The sequence below is a fragment of the Archocentrus centrarchus genome, chromosome 13 (assembly GCF_007364275.1).
Source record: "Archocentrus centrarchus isolate MPI-CPG fArcCen1 chromosome 13, fArcCen1, whole genome shotgun sequence".
NCBI classification, from domain to species: domain Eukaryota; kingdom Metazoa; phylum Chordata; class Actinopteri; order Cichliformes; family Cichlidae; genus Archocentrus; species Archocentrus centrarchus.
The window spans coordinates 21,717,781-21,735,878 of record NC_044358.1 but is presented as its reverse complement, the minus strand read 5'-3'; the positions used below and the strand labels follow the sequence as shown (position 1 = coordinate 21,735,878).

Below are 18,098 nucleotides of genomic sequence, written 5' to 3'. Positions count from 1 at the left end.
CCCACCTCCTCTGACAGGGATTGGGCCTCAACCTTAATGGTGGGGTCTTTAGTGTGATCTCTCACCTCAATCAGTGCTTCTCTCACAGCAGCTGCCTGATATCTCAGGGGCTCAACACTCTTCACTTTACTTTCCCACCTTCTGTCAGTCCACATCTTCAAAGTGATGCCCACATGTTTTTTCAGTATGGCCCATCTCTGAGTGGAGGCTGAAAACAAGGTGAAAAGTTTGTGTAAGATGCCAAAATAATTCATGACATCAGTGGAAGCCTTAGAAGCATTGGCCACAAACAAATTGAGGGTATGAGCTCCACAAGGCACAAAAAGAGCTCTTGGGTTACTTTGTTGAAGCCTGGCTTGAACACCCTTGTTTTTCCCCTTCATGTTTGCTCCGTTGTCGTAAGCCTGTCCTCTGCAGTCCTCAAAAGGAACTTTGAGCTCCTTTAGTCGCTTGAGAATCAGAGATGCCAAATGCAGACCTGTGGATTCTTCTGCCTCCAAAAACCCCATGAAATGCTCCTTTATGCAGGGCTTCTCCTCTGTCAGTGACACCACACGGATTACAACTGACAGTTGTTTGGTGTGGCTGATGTCTGGTGTGCAATCAAGAATTATTGAGAAATATTTTGCCCTCTTGATGTCTCTCACCATTTCAAAAATGATCTTGCTGCTCATCAAATTACCCAGTTCATTCCACTGTGACTGAGGTAGGTGGTGTGACCAGAGATACTTTTTTGGACCCGGTTAAGGTGCTCTTTCATCACTGGGTCAAACTGTGCCATCAGTTCAACCTCTTTGAGGAAATTGCCATTAGATGGCATGTACAATGTTTCTGTACTCCCCCTCAGTGCCAGATTTCTCACCGCCAGAGACTGCACAATTGCAATCAAACGGGTCAATACTGCTCTCCATCTCATCTTCTCAGCCTCTAGAAGTGCCATCTCCTGGTTGTCAATTGTTTCCCCCTTTTTAATCGTGACTGCCAGTTCTTTCCATATTTTCATGGAGTTGAGGTGTTCTGGACTGTTGTCGTGAGAGGTGAGCAAAGAACTTTCCTATCTGTCAGGCCTGAGCTTGTTAAGTTAATTGTCCTCTTAGAAAAGACTTTGCAGCAGAAGCAGAAAAGGCTGTTGTTTTTCTCTGAATAGACTAACCAGCTTCTGGGAATCTTTTCATCATTAACCAATGTCTTCTTGATATACTGGTGATGGCAACTTCTTCCATTCAACTCATTCCTGGGGAAAACAAAGTCAACAGGTACCTCACTTGGTCACTTGGCAAACCAGCTGTGTCCAAATTCTGTCAGAACTGAAGGCCAATTAGCAGGGTCAGTAGACAGAAGCTCATCCTCAGGGACAGGATTTGGTGGGATTTCAGGTTGAGGCATTTCTAATAAAGAGAAAATGGTATTGTCATTAGTATATGTTATTTACAGCATTTATAGTATTTACAAAAGTAAAAATTTATGCAAAAATACACACACACACACACCTGAGGAGTCCTGCAAGGAACATGAGGCTGAGATGGTAGATGGCTCCAGGACCATCCCTGAAGAGGCCTGTGTGGCTGCAGGGGTAGATGGCCCTTCATCAAACTCCAGGACCATGTCTGTGGCTGCTGTGGAAGTATCTGACTCCTCATTTTGGACAGTGGGTGCTCCAGCTCCAAAATATTTCAGAAGTACCCCTGAATTTACAATTAACATAATATTATATGTTAGATGACACTTACAACACACATGCACCCTATTAAAATGACCATGATGCACTTTATTAACATTTGTTAACATCCTATTAACTAAGCACAACACACAACAATTTATTTTAAAAGATATATGACATGTAGCTTACAAAATGCTATGTCAATGTATATTATATGTTATTCAATTTAGCATAGCCTATAGCAATAAAAACAAATCCTCAGTCAGGACATATGTGTGAATTTGCACTTGTGTTGCAAACACAAACCAGACTAAGTTGTCTGGGTGAAATTAGTTGCATGACATGATGCCTCAATTCTAATTCTAATTCAGCAAAACTAAAAACCAAATACAGTCGCCCTCTGTGACTAATTAGCAACATATTAGGAAGAGGCTAATAAATAGCCTATAGCCTAATGTCAATCACGTCACTCACAGAAATCTGCATACCTTTATGCTTTGCCCGTTTCTCCTCTTCTTCTTTTCTTCTTTTTCTAAACTGTGCACCTGATGGCTTCTTTGGTCTTTTACGTTGATCCATATTACCTTTTCGACAACAGTCCCTTCACCCGTCAATCAACCAGAGTCACGTGACGTAAACAAAATCACGTAGCCAATTTTTTTTTTTTTTTACATTTTTCACATAGCTAACCCAATTAATTATGAAGGTATGTGGGTCTATGTTAATTTTAGGAATGAAATACAATTTATTTTAAAGCAGTTTTTGTTGTGTGGCCTGGGATCAGTCTCTACCTAACCCCCAAAACTGGCGAGTTTTGTTTTGAGTTTTTTTTTTTTTTGACGGCACTCTTGCGCCCTCAAATAGATTGCGCCCTGGGCAGTCGCCCACATTGCCCATAGCAAAAACCGGCCCTGTTTTAAATCATTCATCTTCCACAAATCCATCAAATTCTTCATCTTCAGTGTCTGAGTTGAACAGTTGGGCAATTTCAGCGTCAAGCATGTCGGGTTCCCTCTTGTCATTATCCGAGTCAGTCTTGTTGTTACTGTTTTGTTTTGGTTGCGGCACACAGCAACCATTTAATTGTTAATAAAAGGGCAACTTTTGCTGGCAAGCTCTCGCCATCTTCTTCAACATCTTAACAGACGCTGCAATATATTCTTTATTAATGAGGTAAGAACAAGTCATTTTATATATAAGCCCTTCATAAATCCTGTGCACCAGTGTATTTACAGATATAAGCAAAGAAAAATATTAAAAAAAAAAAAAAGGAAATCCCTTTTTGACTCAACACCGGAAACCTGAAAACTCCGCTGTCACCATGTTTTGGGTACATACAGCGCTCGTACTGTGTCCGGTCATACGCTCTGGTATCGCCCGGACCTCTCTTTGGCACTGAGGAGAACAGCACACACACACCCGGGCCTCGATTCGTCCTTTAGCAACTTTTGAGACAGTCGACAGCGAGTTTTGTTACACAAAAGTTGGCAACAGCGCCGGCCGCTGATCACCAGATTGCGCACAAATATACTGGCCAGCATAGATGGAAATAGGCCGGAACATGTAGAATAAAATCCATCATAGTTTTCTGCAGTTTACTGCATACGGTTTCTATTTTTGAAACAATGCTTCCACTTCTTGTTGAATTATCTCTGGCGGCTTTGGCTGGTTCTACACCTGCTGCGCCGTACTCGCAGCTTGTTCCTGTCTAATATCGTCAGTAGAGTCATTTTGTGAATCTATGAATCTCTATTTTAGAGAATTCAATGAGGCCTTTGAACTGATCTGCCAGACTGGAGGAAATATCGCTACAGACCACGTAATGGTGCAATGGTGTGGATTCTTCGGCCATCGGCGGTCAGACGGCAGCGCTCAACTATTTGAAAACCTGTTGTACGCTTACGCTCTGGAAAATGTCGATATTTGTTAACCGTCCCTTACCAAAGTCACACTAAAACATTTCGACAGATTTTTGAGCGCAGTGTACCACATAAAATTGTTTCAAGGTCAGTAAGCACAACAAGAATTCATACATAAGGTGCACCGGATTATAAGGCGCACTGCCGATTTTTGAGGAAATTTAAGGATTTTAAGTGCGCCTTATAGCCCGAAAAATACGGTAGCGGCTGAATAAAATAATAGACAATTAAATAAATACATTAGACATTAGACAGATAGAAAGTGTCAGACTAACTACCCACTCTCAATTTATCTTATGGAACTCGCTCCCATTGAAAATTAGACAGGCCTCTTCACTGACAACTTTTAAAACCTCTCTTAAGACCCACTTATTTCACCTGGCTTTTGACCAGGTTTGAGATGCTGATTTTAGTTGTTGTGTATTTATTTTGTATTTTAGTTCACCTAGTTATTTTATACTGTTTTATTATTTGATTCTTGATAAACTATGTATGTTATTGTTGCTTTTATCCTATGTTATTTTTATTTATTTATTTATTTTTATCTGCACTTCCCTTGTGTATTGTTGTCTTGTTTTCCTTTTTCAGCACTTTGGTCAGTGCTTGCTGTTTTTAAAGTGCTTTATAAATAAAATTGGCTTGGCTTGGCTGGCTTATCCTTGAAGGTTCGGCCACAGTATGTACAATTAAATGACACCACGTCCTGTTACTAATCTGGATAAAACTGCCTTGTAATGATTAGGGAAACATCAGGGGAGAAGGTGTGCTTCTTGTACAGGGCTTCTATCGCTGATGAGAGAAATCTGAGTCATGAGAACCAGACACTGGACGAGCCAATGACGAAGGCCAAACCACAGCACAGAATATCTGTTTGGCTTGTAGATAGTGGCTGTATAAAAATGTTATGGTTAGCTAGAGATTTTGCTCTGTGGGGAGCAGGGTTATAATAGTTTTGGATTTTACATTATAGTTTAGTTTTAGTTAGTTTTTACTTTTTTTCTCTAATTCAGTTAGTTTTAATTAGTTTTCAGAGTGGTTTTGCTCGTTTTTATTAGTTTTTATTTTTGGTTTTATGCTTAGTTTTAGTTAGTTTCAGTATTAGTTTTAGTATTTTCATACTTAATCAGGTACGCTTTAAAGATACCCTTTAAAGAAATAAATTCAGCAACCAACTGTTCACAGACAGCAGAACTACATGCTAAATGTGTGTAATATTAAGGACACACATAAACATCAACAGGGAGAAACTGCTAACAATATGAACTCCAAAACTCGATAAATTCTACAATAAACTCCCAATAAAGTTCAGCCTCAGTGCAGCAGATTAACAACAGCTACATGTGGTGTTTGACAAAAACAAACTCCTTGAAAGAGTCAAAGCTCAAATCCAGCTGCATCCTGATGTTCTCTCCACCTGATGCTGCTTCTTTTTTGGAGCTAGCTTGGTTAGATGCTCGCTGATTAGACTTGCAGGGTCTTTGCAGCCTCTGTAGCCTACGGAAGTGTCCGACCTCATGTCCGCATTTATGCATGTATAGCTGGATTGCGTGTGTTAATTACCTTGTGGTTGTGTGCTGGGGGTTTTTTGGTCCTCGCTTTTTGTGCTCAGTTTTTAGGGTGCAAACATATTTGTCCCTGTTTTTTCACTTTCTTCATTCCTTCACGTCCATTCCCATAGTTTCAGCAGCTCCCTCCAGGAATTTGCTGACATTTGTGAGTCCTTATATTGATGCTTTGATTATTAGTCCTGATTGTTATTATCTGACTGATAAAGTAGCCGGAAACGCACAAGGACTAAACACAACGTTGTGGGCTGCGTTGACCCGACGAGTAGTCACGTTTCTCTGGAGGTGCAGGCCGGGTTGCCTTGTAGGATGAGAGCGGTTTCCGTAGCTGCCTTGTGTGCGCTTCTCAGGTCTACTTTGATGTTGGTGTTTTTTTTCCTGACTAAGAAGTGTTCCGTACATCATCCACAACATCATCCACAACAAGACACTCGCTGCTATCCACCACATGGGACTCTGAGGAGCAGCGCGGTGTGCGCACGCACGCACATGCGCACCCATTTGCCCGACGGCGTTCCGAGCTTAAACTCGGAGAGAGGAAAAAAATGATTTCCTATCAATCCACAAGACTTTTGAAAAAATAACAATATCTATAATTTCAGTTAGTTTTAGTTAGTTTTGTAAACTCACAATTCAGTTTTAGTTAGTTGTCGTTTCTTCCTTTTAATTTTAGTTTTTATTTATTTCAGTTAACGACAATGTTTTTTCAATTTCAGTTTTCGTTATTTCGTTCGTTTTCGTTAACTATAATAACCCTGGTGGGGAGGGGAGCAACAGCCAGCTGCAGAGAAGGCCTGTGTCTCCCTGAACCAAGAGCCCACGTGTACATGACTGATATCTTCTGATTCTTTAATATATTAAATGTCTTAATTTTTTTAATTAAAGTGTTTCAGGTGTATTCCTTCACAAATAAAAAACACAGGTAACAAGGCTGAAAGCTAAATTAAACAGAGCTGTTGCAATAGTCCCCCCCCCCCCCCCCCCCCCCCCCTCTCTCTCTGAGCTTGAAATCTGTGGACTCAGTGGTCTCTTCCATAAACAGCTAAAGATGTCATCGTTTTAGACTTCTGTTTGGCTAACTTTTGCTTTTATGTTCTGGCATTTTGTTGTGAAGCACTTTGTGATGTTTACCTTGAAAGGTGATATACAAATAAAATTTAATTGACTTACTTACTTAGTTACCCTGTACGTTGGTTGAACAACAATATTCATTCTTTCTTTATATTGACTGAAAAGTATAAAATATGAAATTAACAAAACACAAAATGTGGGTTCTTGTTGACAACTTATTCACTGGCAGTGTTACTCAAGTAAAACATATTTTCCTGTTGGCCACTCGTTCACTCGCAGTATTACATAAATCTTTCCTGGATACAATAGCAGTCTCACATGAAATGAATTTTAGGCCCTGCCCCTGCTCCTTCTTTTTCCCAATGGGTGGTGTGTAAGTTTAATCAACACAGTTAAATAAAAGATGGCAGAGTCATAAAACCAAATGACTGTGCTCAGAAAATCAGAACGCCGTCATGTGGTTATTGTTACAAACCAGTTTCCTCTTTTTGTTTTTGTTGTATTCCTACTTTTCTTCTAATGTCTCCTCTTCTCTGTTTCCCTCCGCTTGTCAGTTACAGGGACAATTTCATCTTAATGGGATGCACAAGAGTGGAGATGTCATTCTGGGTGGACTGTTTCAAGTTCACTTTTTTTCAAGTGTTCCTGACCTGTCTTTTACCTCACAACCACACCAGCCTACGTGCCACAGGTAAGTATGTCGGGAATAAAAAGAAGAAAAAAAAGGAAACAGGCGGTCAACGCCAATATGAATATGTTTTTTTTTTTTTTAAGTAATTGCACTTTCTGCATTAATATAATTCAAAAATAAATGCATTATCTTGAATGAAGCATCTTTGAAAATTTCTCTTGCATTGTTGTTGGTAATATTAGTAGTTTTGCAACATGTTATTCTGTTGTATCTTTCAATAATATTTTTTTTTTGCTAGTTTTTATGACCTAGGATTTAGGCTCGCACAAACCATGGTCTTTGCTATTGATGAGATCAACAGAAACTCCAACCTACTACCTAATGTGACACTGGGATATACTCTGTATGATAACTGCATCAAACTTGGAATTGGTTTCCGTGCAGCATTGTCATTAGCCACTGGTCAAGAGGAGCAAATTATATTAGATGATACATGTGTTGGAAATCCTCCAGTCCTGGGGATTGTGGGTGATCCTTCCTCTACACATTCTATTGCTATCTCCACCATTTTAGGTTTGTACAGAGTACCCATGGTAAGTTTGAAGCCACTTTTAAAAAAACAAACAAACAAACAAACAAAATAAAATCACTTAACATGAAAAAGTTAATATAAGACTTTGGATACTTGTCAAATAAACAGTCTGTTTGTTTGTGTTATTTTTTTCACAGGTGAGTTATTTTGCCACATGTTCCTGCCTGAGTGACCGTCAAAAGTATCCATCCTTCTTTAGGACGATTCCAAGTGATGCTTTCCAGGTGAAAATCACAAAAATTTAAAAAGAATAATGAAGGTTTTGCAACAGAACTCACACAAACACACACACACACACCCCCACACACACATACACACACACACACATACACACATAGTTTGACACTATTTTCTTTATGGTCTCAAAGAAAAAGGCTAAAGTGCAATGATTCTGACGTGGTGTGCTGTGGAAGATAATTATCAGATATTCCAGTGAAAGATTTTGAGTCTATGCACTTACCCTTCAAACTGTGTTCACTTAGGTACGTGCTATGGTTCAGATTCTAAAACATTTCGGCTGGACTTGGGTAGGTCTGCTCGTCAGTGATGATGATTATGGACTTCATGCAGCCAGATCATTACAATCTGAGCTCAGTCTGTCGGGTGAAGGTTGCCTGGCTTACGTCGAGGTTTTGCCCTGGGATAAAGACACAAATGAAATCAGGAGGATTGTGAACGTAATGAAAAAATCCACAGCTCGAGTTGTCATTGTCTTTGCACATCATAGTCGCATACTAATCCTTATGGAAGAGGTTTGGGTTTTAAACAATTTGATTATTACTAATTCTCAATCAGTCTACTGTGTTAAATATGTTTCATGTCTTTGTTTGAATGAGTGCAGAAAACTAATCATGTAGAATTAATTTGTAGGATGAGCATGTACTTTAATGGTATTATAATGTAACAAAACTAGTTGCTAGCTACAATATCACTTGGCATAATACAATGTGCAGGTACTGAAGCAAAATGTAACAGGTCTGCAGTGGATTGCCAGTGAAGCCTGGACAGTAGGTGCTGATGTGCTCCAGACACCTCAGCTTATGACATACCTGGGTGGTACACTGGGCATTGCCATCCGTCGAGGAGAAATACCAGGGCTCGGGGAATTCCTGTTACAAATACGTCCTGACCTGTATCACAACAGTAACTATGGGAATAGCATGGTGAGAGTTTAACCTTTTATTATGGTAGCTGCAAGAATATATTCTTGTTTTCGTATAAAAACATGAAAAACATTTTCAATATATTTCAGGTGAATCAGTTTTGGGAATTCACATTTCAGTGCAGATTTGCACCAGCTCCATCAGGCTGGGTGGAAGGTGGAGGTGCACTATGCACTGGACAGGAAGATCTAGAAAATGTGAACAGTGAGTTCTTGGACATTTCCGATCTTCGGGATGAGTACAATGTGTACAAAGCTGTGTATGCTCTGGCATATTCCCTTGATGACATGCTGCGGTGCAAGCCAGGAAGAGGGCCTTTCAGTGAGAACAGCTGTGCCACTTTGCAAACACTGGAACCCTGGCAGGTGTGATATCAGTTTACACTCCACCTATGACTACATTGTTTGCTATGCTATTGCACTCAGAAAAGAATTTAGGCTCTAGGATTCACTACAATACCAAGACATTAACTGTGAAAAAGCTAAATGTATTTTCTGTACTCCTTAGATCCAATTACATCGATCCCAGTGGTTAATGTAATTAGATCAGGAAGATCATAACCTATGTATGTATTAGGGATGCGCCGATCCAATATTCAGTATCGGTCCAATCCTGACCTAAATTATTGGATCGGATATCGGAAAGGAATAAAAAATGCAATCCGATCCAATCCGACCCACATTAACTGCATTACAGTTCTCCGTCATCATCTTCTTCTTGTGGGTTTGCGGTTGACCAAACCAACTTACAGCTGCATTACAGCCACCTACTGGAATGGAGTGGGTCAGGAGTTAAACCTCCCCCCTCAGATTCTAAAAATTTCTCTGTCGCTGCGACAGATTCCCTTTGACACTGAGTGGATCATTGCTGACATGTTTTTCCATGGCTCCACCGCTCCCTACCGTGTTTGTGTGTTGTTGTCACGGGGTTCTTTCCGGAAAAAAACTCCTCACAATCTTTTAGGCGTATGACGTGTTCAACGAGGGTGGTTCGGCCAGGGTTGGCAGAGAACAATGAGGGAACCTCCTGGAACACCCGGAATAGCTGGGCCGCCCGTTGTGGTGCCAGATGTGCCAGCACAGGGAGTAGCTGGGGTGTTTCCCTCCCTGGCTCCACTTCGGGCTTGAGGGTCACCTCCTTTACTAGTAAAGCTTTCCCTACAGTCGGGCTTGGACTCTCCTTCCACTCTCTAAGCAGGTTCACGTGATAGGTCTGCTTCGGCTTCTTTTTTCCGGGGTGATGGATCTCGTAGGTCACTGGCCCCATCCTGCAGATAACTGTGTATGGCCCTTGCCATTTCGCCAGCAGTTTGTTGTTTGCCGAAGGGAGTAGCAACAGGACCTTTTGGCCTGGTTGCAACTCACGATGTCGAGCCTGCTGGTCATACCAGGTCTTCTGGTTTTTCTGAGCTTCACGCAGGTTAACCTCAGCCTCCCCAAGGTATTTCGCCAGTCGATCCCTCATCTCAAGAACAAACTGCACAACTCCTTGACTGGCGGGGGAGGGGGACGGAGTCTCCCAGCGTCTCCGGAGTAGATCCAAAGGACCCTGTACATCCCAGCCATAGAGTAACTCAAAAGGAGAGAAGCCAGTGGAGGCTTGAGGAACTTCTCTATAGGCAAACAGCAGAAAGGGCAGCCACCGATCCCAGTCTTTCCCTGTGTCTGCTACAAATTTCTGCAACATCCTCTTCAGAGTCTGGTTGAACCTTTCCACCAAGCCATTTGTCTGGGGGTGGTAAGGTGTCGTCTTGATTGCCGAGATACCTAGTTGGTTATGGAAGAGCTGCATCAACTTGGAGGTAAATTTGTTCCTTGGTCTGTGAGAATGTCATCCGGTATTCCCACCCTGGAGAACAACTGTATCAGCGCACGCAGAACATTAGGTGCAGTGATGGTCCGCAGTGGGAAAGCTTCGGTGAAGCGCGTTGCATAGTCACACACCACCAAGATGTACTGATGACCCCTGCTGCTCTTCACCAGAGGTCCCACAATGTCCATAGCTATCCGACGGAATGGAGTGGAGATGACGGGGAGTGGTTGCAGAAGGCCACGGTCTGACTTACGGGCAGGGCATGTTTTCTGACATGTTGGACAGGTACTACAATATTTCTGTACGTCTGTGTACATAGATGGCCAAAAAAAACGTGAACTAACCTGCATGTAGGTTTTTTGCCGTCCGAGGTGCCCGGCCCAGGGGAGTGTGTGAGCTACGTGCATGATGAGGTTTCTACAGCTAGTTGGGATCACGAGGCGTTGGTGGTCACCGTCAACTGCATACAACACATCTTTATCAACAATGAACCTTTCATTTCCCAGGACACCTCCCACTCCCCATCATTAACCTTAGCAAACAGGTTTTTCAACGTATGATCCTCCCTTTGTAACACTGCAATATTATTAGGTACCTCCCACATGGAACTTGTCCTGTCTGGTCCCGTCATCCATAGCTGCTTTTCAAAGCGGCGTTGGCGACGGGACTTTCTTGGCCACTTGGTGCCACCCTCACACAGACTACTGTCAAGATCTGGAAGGGGCTGACCACAGGCTTTTGTCTGGGCTCGAGTCATCACTGGACCAGAGACAGTCACTCCATCATTCTCCCCTTTCCCCAAATCAGTTTCTTTTTGCCGTTCCTGTTCTCGCAGCAAGTCTGGGAGTACAGGCCAGTCCATTCCCAGGATGACATCTACTGGCAAGTTCTGAACTACGCCAACTGAGAAAATGTAGGGTTGTTCATCAATAGTCACTGTTAACTCAGCTTTGGGGTACACATGCTTATCACCATGAACACACAAGATGTCCTCCGGTCTACCATAGTCCACACTGCTCACTGGTACCAGACTTTGCTTGACTAAGGACATAAAGCTACCATAGTCCAACAAAACAGCTACTTGCTGACCATTGACAGTTACAGTTTTATAGCGCTGCCGTCCCAATCTCTGTTCCCCGGTGGGCTCCATCTCTAGTCGAGGTGCATAGCAAGCCCCGGTGACTTTAGCTTTGCGTATGGGGCACACAGAAGCTTTATGGCCTGTCTGCTGGCAGTAATAACAAACAATATCCTTACCAGAAGCTCGCAGGTTTGGGGCTGGTCTGGTGTTTTCGGACGAGTTCGGATTACTTTCTCTCCTGGTTGGGCCTGGCTGAGCCATCTGGTGCAATGCTCGAGGTGCTGCCCCCATGGAACATGCCGCTGGAACTCCTCTATGCGCGTTGAGGTACTGCAGTGCAACTTAGCAGCCGTTAGTCCATCCGCTGGCTCATGCTCCTTCACCCAGGTCCTCAACTCTCCTGGAAGCACTCGAAGTAGCTGCTCCAAGATGATCGCCTCTCCAATCTCCTCCTTGGTGTGCTGCTCCGGCCGCATCCAGCACCTGTAGAGTCCCTTAAGGCGGTAGTACGTCTCCGTGGGGTTCTCACCAGGTGGGATCTGGTGGGCCCGGAATCTCTGTCGGTAGGTCTCAGGTGAAATGTCAAACTTTGTTAGCAGTGCCCCTTTTAAGTCATTATAGCAATTAGCTCTTTCTTCATCCATGGCAGTGTAGGCCTCCAGCGCCTTCCCAGAAAGCAATGGAACCAGTCGACAAGCCCACTCACTCTCTGGCCATCTCCAGGTTTTGGCCATACGTTCAAAACGTAGCAAATAGTTCTCAATGTCCTCCCCTGTCTGGTAGGGGGGAATCTTTGGACCTGCATAGTGCCTACCCTCTGATACTGGTTGGTCCAGTTGGTTGCTTAGTTCTTGGGATTGATGAGAGGGGGCCTCCTCTGCAGGATCTCGGGGTGGCCACTGGCGTGCAGGTGTAGGCCGGACCAGTCAGGGACTGCTTGCCGTCACTGTAGTCGGGGTTGCCATTTCAGCGGCCCGGTCCTCCCCGGGTTGTGGGTGAGCAGGACTTCCTTGCCCCTGCCCAGTTGGTCGGACAGAGGTTCTCAGTCCTCGGAGTTCAGCCAAAAGAACCTCCTCCCTCCTCTGCTGACCTGCCAGGAAATCCCTCATCATGGCCAGCAGTTCTCCATCAGTTTCACCTGGCATGGACGACGGCCTAGGTGCTGCCAGCCCTGACACGCCTGGTTCTACGTCATTATCCTCTGCTGATGAAGCCGATGTGGGGGCTGACTCCCACGCTGACTCGTCCTTCACGGAGCGCTTCTCCTCATGGAGTCCTCCCCGCTGAGAGCGCAGTCCTGTGCGCTTCACTGGACGGCGGGTTTTTGTTTTCCGACTAGCCGTCCCACTTCTGACACCATCTGTCACGGGGTTCTTTCCAGAAAAAAACTCCTCACAAAAAATTGATGGCGTAGTCGGAAAGTTCTGACTGGAATTTTATTCAGCCGGCCTCCCAAAGTGCACAAAACTATTTACAGTGATGCCAAGGCAGGAAAAATACAAAGAAAACAATAGAAAAAATAAATAAAGTATTTTACAAGCTACTGGGAACTCAACTTTTCCCCAACTCTATGGTGCTACAATCAACAGGCTACCTTCACTGCAACCATCAGCAGACTGACTCTTTGCATTACTGAGCCCGCTTTTAAACCTGTTGCCCCTCTCACTAGGCATTAATTCGGATATTTTTCCCCTCTAGACCGTATGTCTTCACATTTATGCTGTAAAATAATTAAACAAGGGAAACACATTGACATAACTATTTACTGGTAACTAAAACAGGTAGGTTCATTGGGAAAAAAAGGAAAAATAACCAAAAAAACAAAATAATGCAGTTCACGTGACCCCAAATGTGCGCACAAACCTCCCATTTAACCACCGGAAGCGCTGAGCCTCGTCTTGCGCTTCCGACTTCCCTAACAGCGGGCACCCGGCAGACTACGCACCCCATCCTGAGGACCCGTAAGTAAACAAAACCAAAAAACTACTCACTGTCGGCTTTCGGCAGCGCTGTGATGTGTTTGCGGTTTTACCTGTCTACCATGAAGATAACGCTGTCTCCCACTGCCGATGTAAATAACCCCTGAAATGTGTGCATGCCGGTGGAGACGCTTTCATGTCCGCTGCCCGTAATCAGTGACCACGGTGGCGCTCCGTCACAGTTGTGCTCGCTGTGCTGAAAATTTCAGCTGTTATTATTTTTCTCTACTTCAGCTCCCAGTTTGCGAGCGCCGCCATTAGCACTAGCGATCATTCGGCACCGTAAGGACCCCTTCCCAGTCAAAATATTTTTTATACTTTAATCCCTGATTAGTGACTAAATCTTGACATGCAGTAGAAACGTACTTAGGAGAATGCTTGTGAATACAAAGCATTACAACATTACGCTCACACAGCCTTGAGTTTTTCAACATAAACACTGATAACACAACAAGAGCAATCAGCTGTTTTACGTGCAGTCTGTCTGCACAAGCGCAAAGAGCTGGAGCCGGTGAGCTCAGATGGAGCGAAAGGAAATTTTTTTCTAGTGTCTGAAAGAAGCTTTTTTTCCCCTGTAACCACCATTAAACCTTTACTGGGAAACACCTGGTGGGCCTTCATCAACCACCTGATCAGTAAGTGAAGAAAAGAGAACTTTGTAGCTGCTCCATCCACCCTGTTTGTTTCACACAGGGAAAAACTGCAGTACAGAAGTTAAAATATGCAGATGAACTGTTAATACGAAAAAAGTATTTCTTATCAGTTACTTGGGTAATCGATGGAATAATCGATAGAATACTCGATTACTAAAATAATCGATAGTTGCAGCCCTAATGAAATTTGCAACATGCCATAAGCCAATGCATCACCTTCTCACATAGGAGCAACAGGATTCAGGTGATAGAGCTATTGTTGTAAGTAAAGTTTATTTATATAGCGCTTTACACAGACAAGTCATAAAGCGCTGTACAATAATTAAAACACAATATCAAAAAAACAAAACAAAACATATAAAACACCATGTTAAAAACATATTAACATTACCATATTTAAAGAATGTGGCTCCTCTACAACGAAAGGAGCCAGTTGAGGTGGGTCGGGCATCTGATTAGGATGCCTCCTGGCCGCCTCTTGGGTGAGGTGTTCCGGGCATGTCCCACCGGGAGGAGGCCCCGTGGAAGACCCAGGACATGCTGGAGAGATTATATCTCTCGGCTGGCCTGGGAACTCCTTGGGGTCCCTCCGGATGAGCTGGAGGAGAGGGAAGCCTGGGCTTCTCTGCTTAGGCTCCTGCCCCCGCAACCCGGCCCCGGATAAGCAGAAGAGAATGGATGGATGGATGGATGGAAAATAAAGTCAACAGAAAGCCTGGTTAAACAGAAAAGTTTTCAAACTGTTTTTTAAAAGACCCCTCAGAGCTAAACGGAGCTGTAGTGGTAAACAGTTCCAGAGCTTTGGCACCACTGCATGAAAAGCTCTGTCCCCCCTAGTCCTTAGTCTTGTACGTGGGACAGCTAAAAGATTTTTATTTTGTTGTGTGAGAGACTTTTGACTTGCATCCAGGCATTTAAAAACAATTGGGTTTTTTTGTTTGTTTGTTTGTCTTTTTAAAAAGATCGGATTTGTATCGGTATCGGCAGATATGTAGATGTAAAATATTGGTATCGGTATCAGACATAAAAAAGTGGTATCGTGCCATCCCTAGTATCTATACAGCATCATTAATGAAGTGACTTTAATTTTTAGTTAAAATCTAGTGAATTTATGAATATAGGTAGGTATAATATTTTATATTAGATTATAGAATATGGAGTGTCACTGTTTATGCTGTGAAAATTAATTTATTTCTCATACATCCCTTTTTAACAGCTTGTTTATTACTTGGAAAGGGTGAACTTCACCACTCCATTCGGCGATCAAGTGTCATTTGATGAGAATGGTGATGTGGTATCAATTTACGATGTGATGAACTGGTTGTGGCTCCCTGATGGAAGCACTAAAGTTCAGAATGTGGGTGAGGTTAAGAGGTCAGCTTTCAAAGGTGAAGAACTCATACTTGATGAAGACAAAATCTTTTGGAACTTTGAATCCAAAAAGGTTATATATGGTTTTACAGACCTTTAGTTTTTTTGGTCACATGTACAGTACATGTCATTCTAGCAGGTAATATTTAATTTCATCCTATAGCCGCCTCAATCAGTATGCAGTGAGAGCTGTCCTCCTGGTACCCACATGGTGAGAAAGAAGGGGGAACCTGAATGCTGTTTTGATTGCATTCTTTGTTCTGAGGGAAAAGTCACTAATAGGAGCAGTAGGTGTTTCAGCATGGTATATTTCATTTCATATATATTAAATATAGTATGGATTTCATCATCTTCCCCTTTCTGTCAGACTCCTTGCAGTGCACCAGTTGTCCAGAGGATTTTTGGTCAAACCCCCAGCGTGACCACTGTGTACCTAAGAAGACAGAGTTCCTCTCCTACAATGAGCCTCTGGGTATTTGTTTGACAGCAACCTCATTGCTGGGCACATTTATATGTGCTGTTGTTCTTGGGATTTTTATCTACCATCGCAGAACACCTATAATACGTGCCAACAATTCCGAACTTAGTTTCCAGCTATTGCTCTCACTTAAGTTGTGTTTCCTGTGTTCACTGCTGTTCATCGGACGACCCAGGCTGTGGACATGCCAACTCAGGCATGCAGCATTTGGGATCAGCTTTGTGCTTTGTGTCTCATGCATCCTGGTAAAAACCATGGTTGTTCTGGCTGTGTTCAAAGCCTCCAAGCCAGGAGGGGGAGCCAGTCTGAAGTGGTTTGGTGCTATGCAGCAGAGAGGAACAGTTCTGGTTCTTACATCTGTTCAGGCAGCCATCTGCACTACCTGGCTTGTCTCATCCTCTCCAGCTCCACATAAAAACACCCAATATCACAATGATAAGATAGTTTATGAGTGTGCAGTTGGGTCCACTGTTGGTTTTGCAGTTTTATTGGGTTATATTGGTTTGCTGGCTTTCCTCAGTTTTCTAATTGCATTCCTGTAAAGGAATCTTCCTGACAGTTTTAATGAGGCCAAGCTCATCACATTCAGCATGCTGATCTTCTGTGCTGTGTGGGTGGCCTTTGTCCCTGCTTATATCAGCTCACCAGGAAATCTTGCAGATGCAGTGGAGGTATTTGCCATCTTGGCCTCAAGTTTTGGACTCTTGATCACACTGTTTGGACCCAAATGCTACATAATCCTGCTGAGACCAGAGATGAACACAAAGAAAGCTATAATGGGTCGTGGCATTGAGTCATAAACAATTCATAAAATTTCAAAAAAACAGGCAAAATATACAGTACAGGCAGAAAAAAATATATACATTTGAATTAATCAAATATTAATTTTAAATTGAATTAAATCATAAAGTTTTCCGTATAGAGTAGAAAACTACACAGTAAATAAATGAATAATACATTTAAACAACTGCATTGGGAAAAAACAGTCTTTCTGAAAGCACCATGAGAGTGAGAACATATGGTAGCTATTCTGCTTTCATATGTACGCTTCATTTTGTTAATCAAAATGCCACTAAAGTTTAAATCAGTTTTTAAATGCTAGTATTGACTCTGGGACACTTCATGGTGAAATTTAACCTTATGCATAATAGAACTGTAAAAGACATTGTCTGGTTCCTCAACATGACTGCACACCAGTGCACAAAGCAGGTCCATGAAAACATGGATGAGCAAGTTTGGTGTGGACCTGCACAGAGTCCTGACCTCAACCTGATAAAACACCTTTGTGAGTGGAGACTATGAGTCAAGCCTTCTCGTCCAACATTAATATCTGACCTCACAAATGTGCTTCTGGAAGAATGGTCAAAAATTGCAGTAAACCTTTGGGAAAGCCTTCCCAGATGAGTTGAATCTGTTATAGCTGCAAAGGGAATGGGAATGTTACTGAAGTTAATGTGTGGGAAGGCAGATGAGTGAATACTTGTGGCAATATAGTGTATCACAGCAACCATTTTTCTTTTCATCTTTCTTTCATTCTTTGAATAGTGGTGGAAAACAAGCACCACATTCATGCTAAGATGATGAAAGCATATTTCAAAATGAAACACTGAACAAACTGATCAACAATAACCACATAAACCACAGTGGTGCATACAATATAAAATTAATATACACAATGTATCAAAAATAATAAAATGAAGAAATAACTTTGAAAAGAGTGTACAGTTGTGTCAACAATGTTGAAGTAAAAAGTAGTGCATGATGTCAAACAACATTATGATAACAGTCTGAACAAACTGATTTAATGGTACTTGACCAGTTTGAGTGGCAGCTTAAAACATCCACTCACCTCTGGATATGTCACATGCATATCATTCTCACCTTTTGAATGATAATTCAAACCTCATACTGTATTCAAATACAGTATGGCTCAAGAGCTCAGCAATCATGAATTATTAAGAAAATTAAAAATAATTAGGAAAAAATAAGACGCGGTTTCACCATAAACCTGGTGTGGATTTCTGCTGTTTTCCACATCCTGAAACAGATTATAAGACCAGCAAAACACTTAGAACCAGACCCCAAAGCCCAGGACCACCTGAACTCTCAACCTGCTGTGACAT

General features: G+C 42.6%; 1 pseudogene; it reads left to right on the top strand.

The window, feature by feature from the left end:
• The first annotated feature begins 1,522 nt into the window (after positions 1–1,522).
• On the top strand, positions 1,523–16,775 carry LOC115790430 (extracellular calcium-sensing receptor-like; annotated as a pseudogene).
• The last annotated feature ends 1,323 nt before the right edge of the window (positions 16,776–18,098 follow it).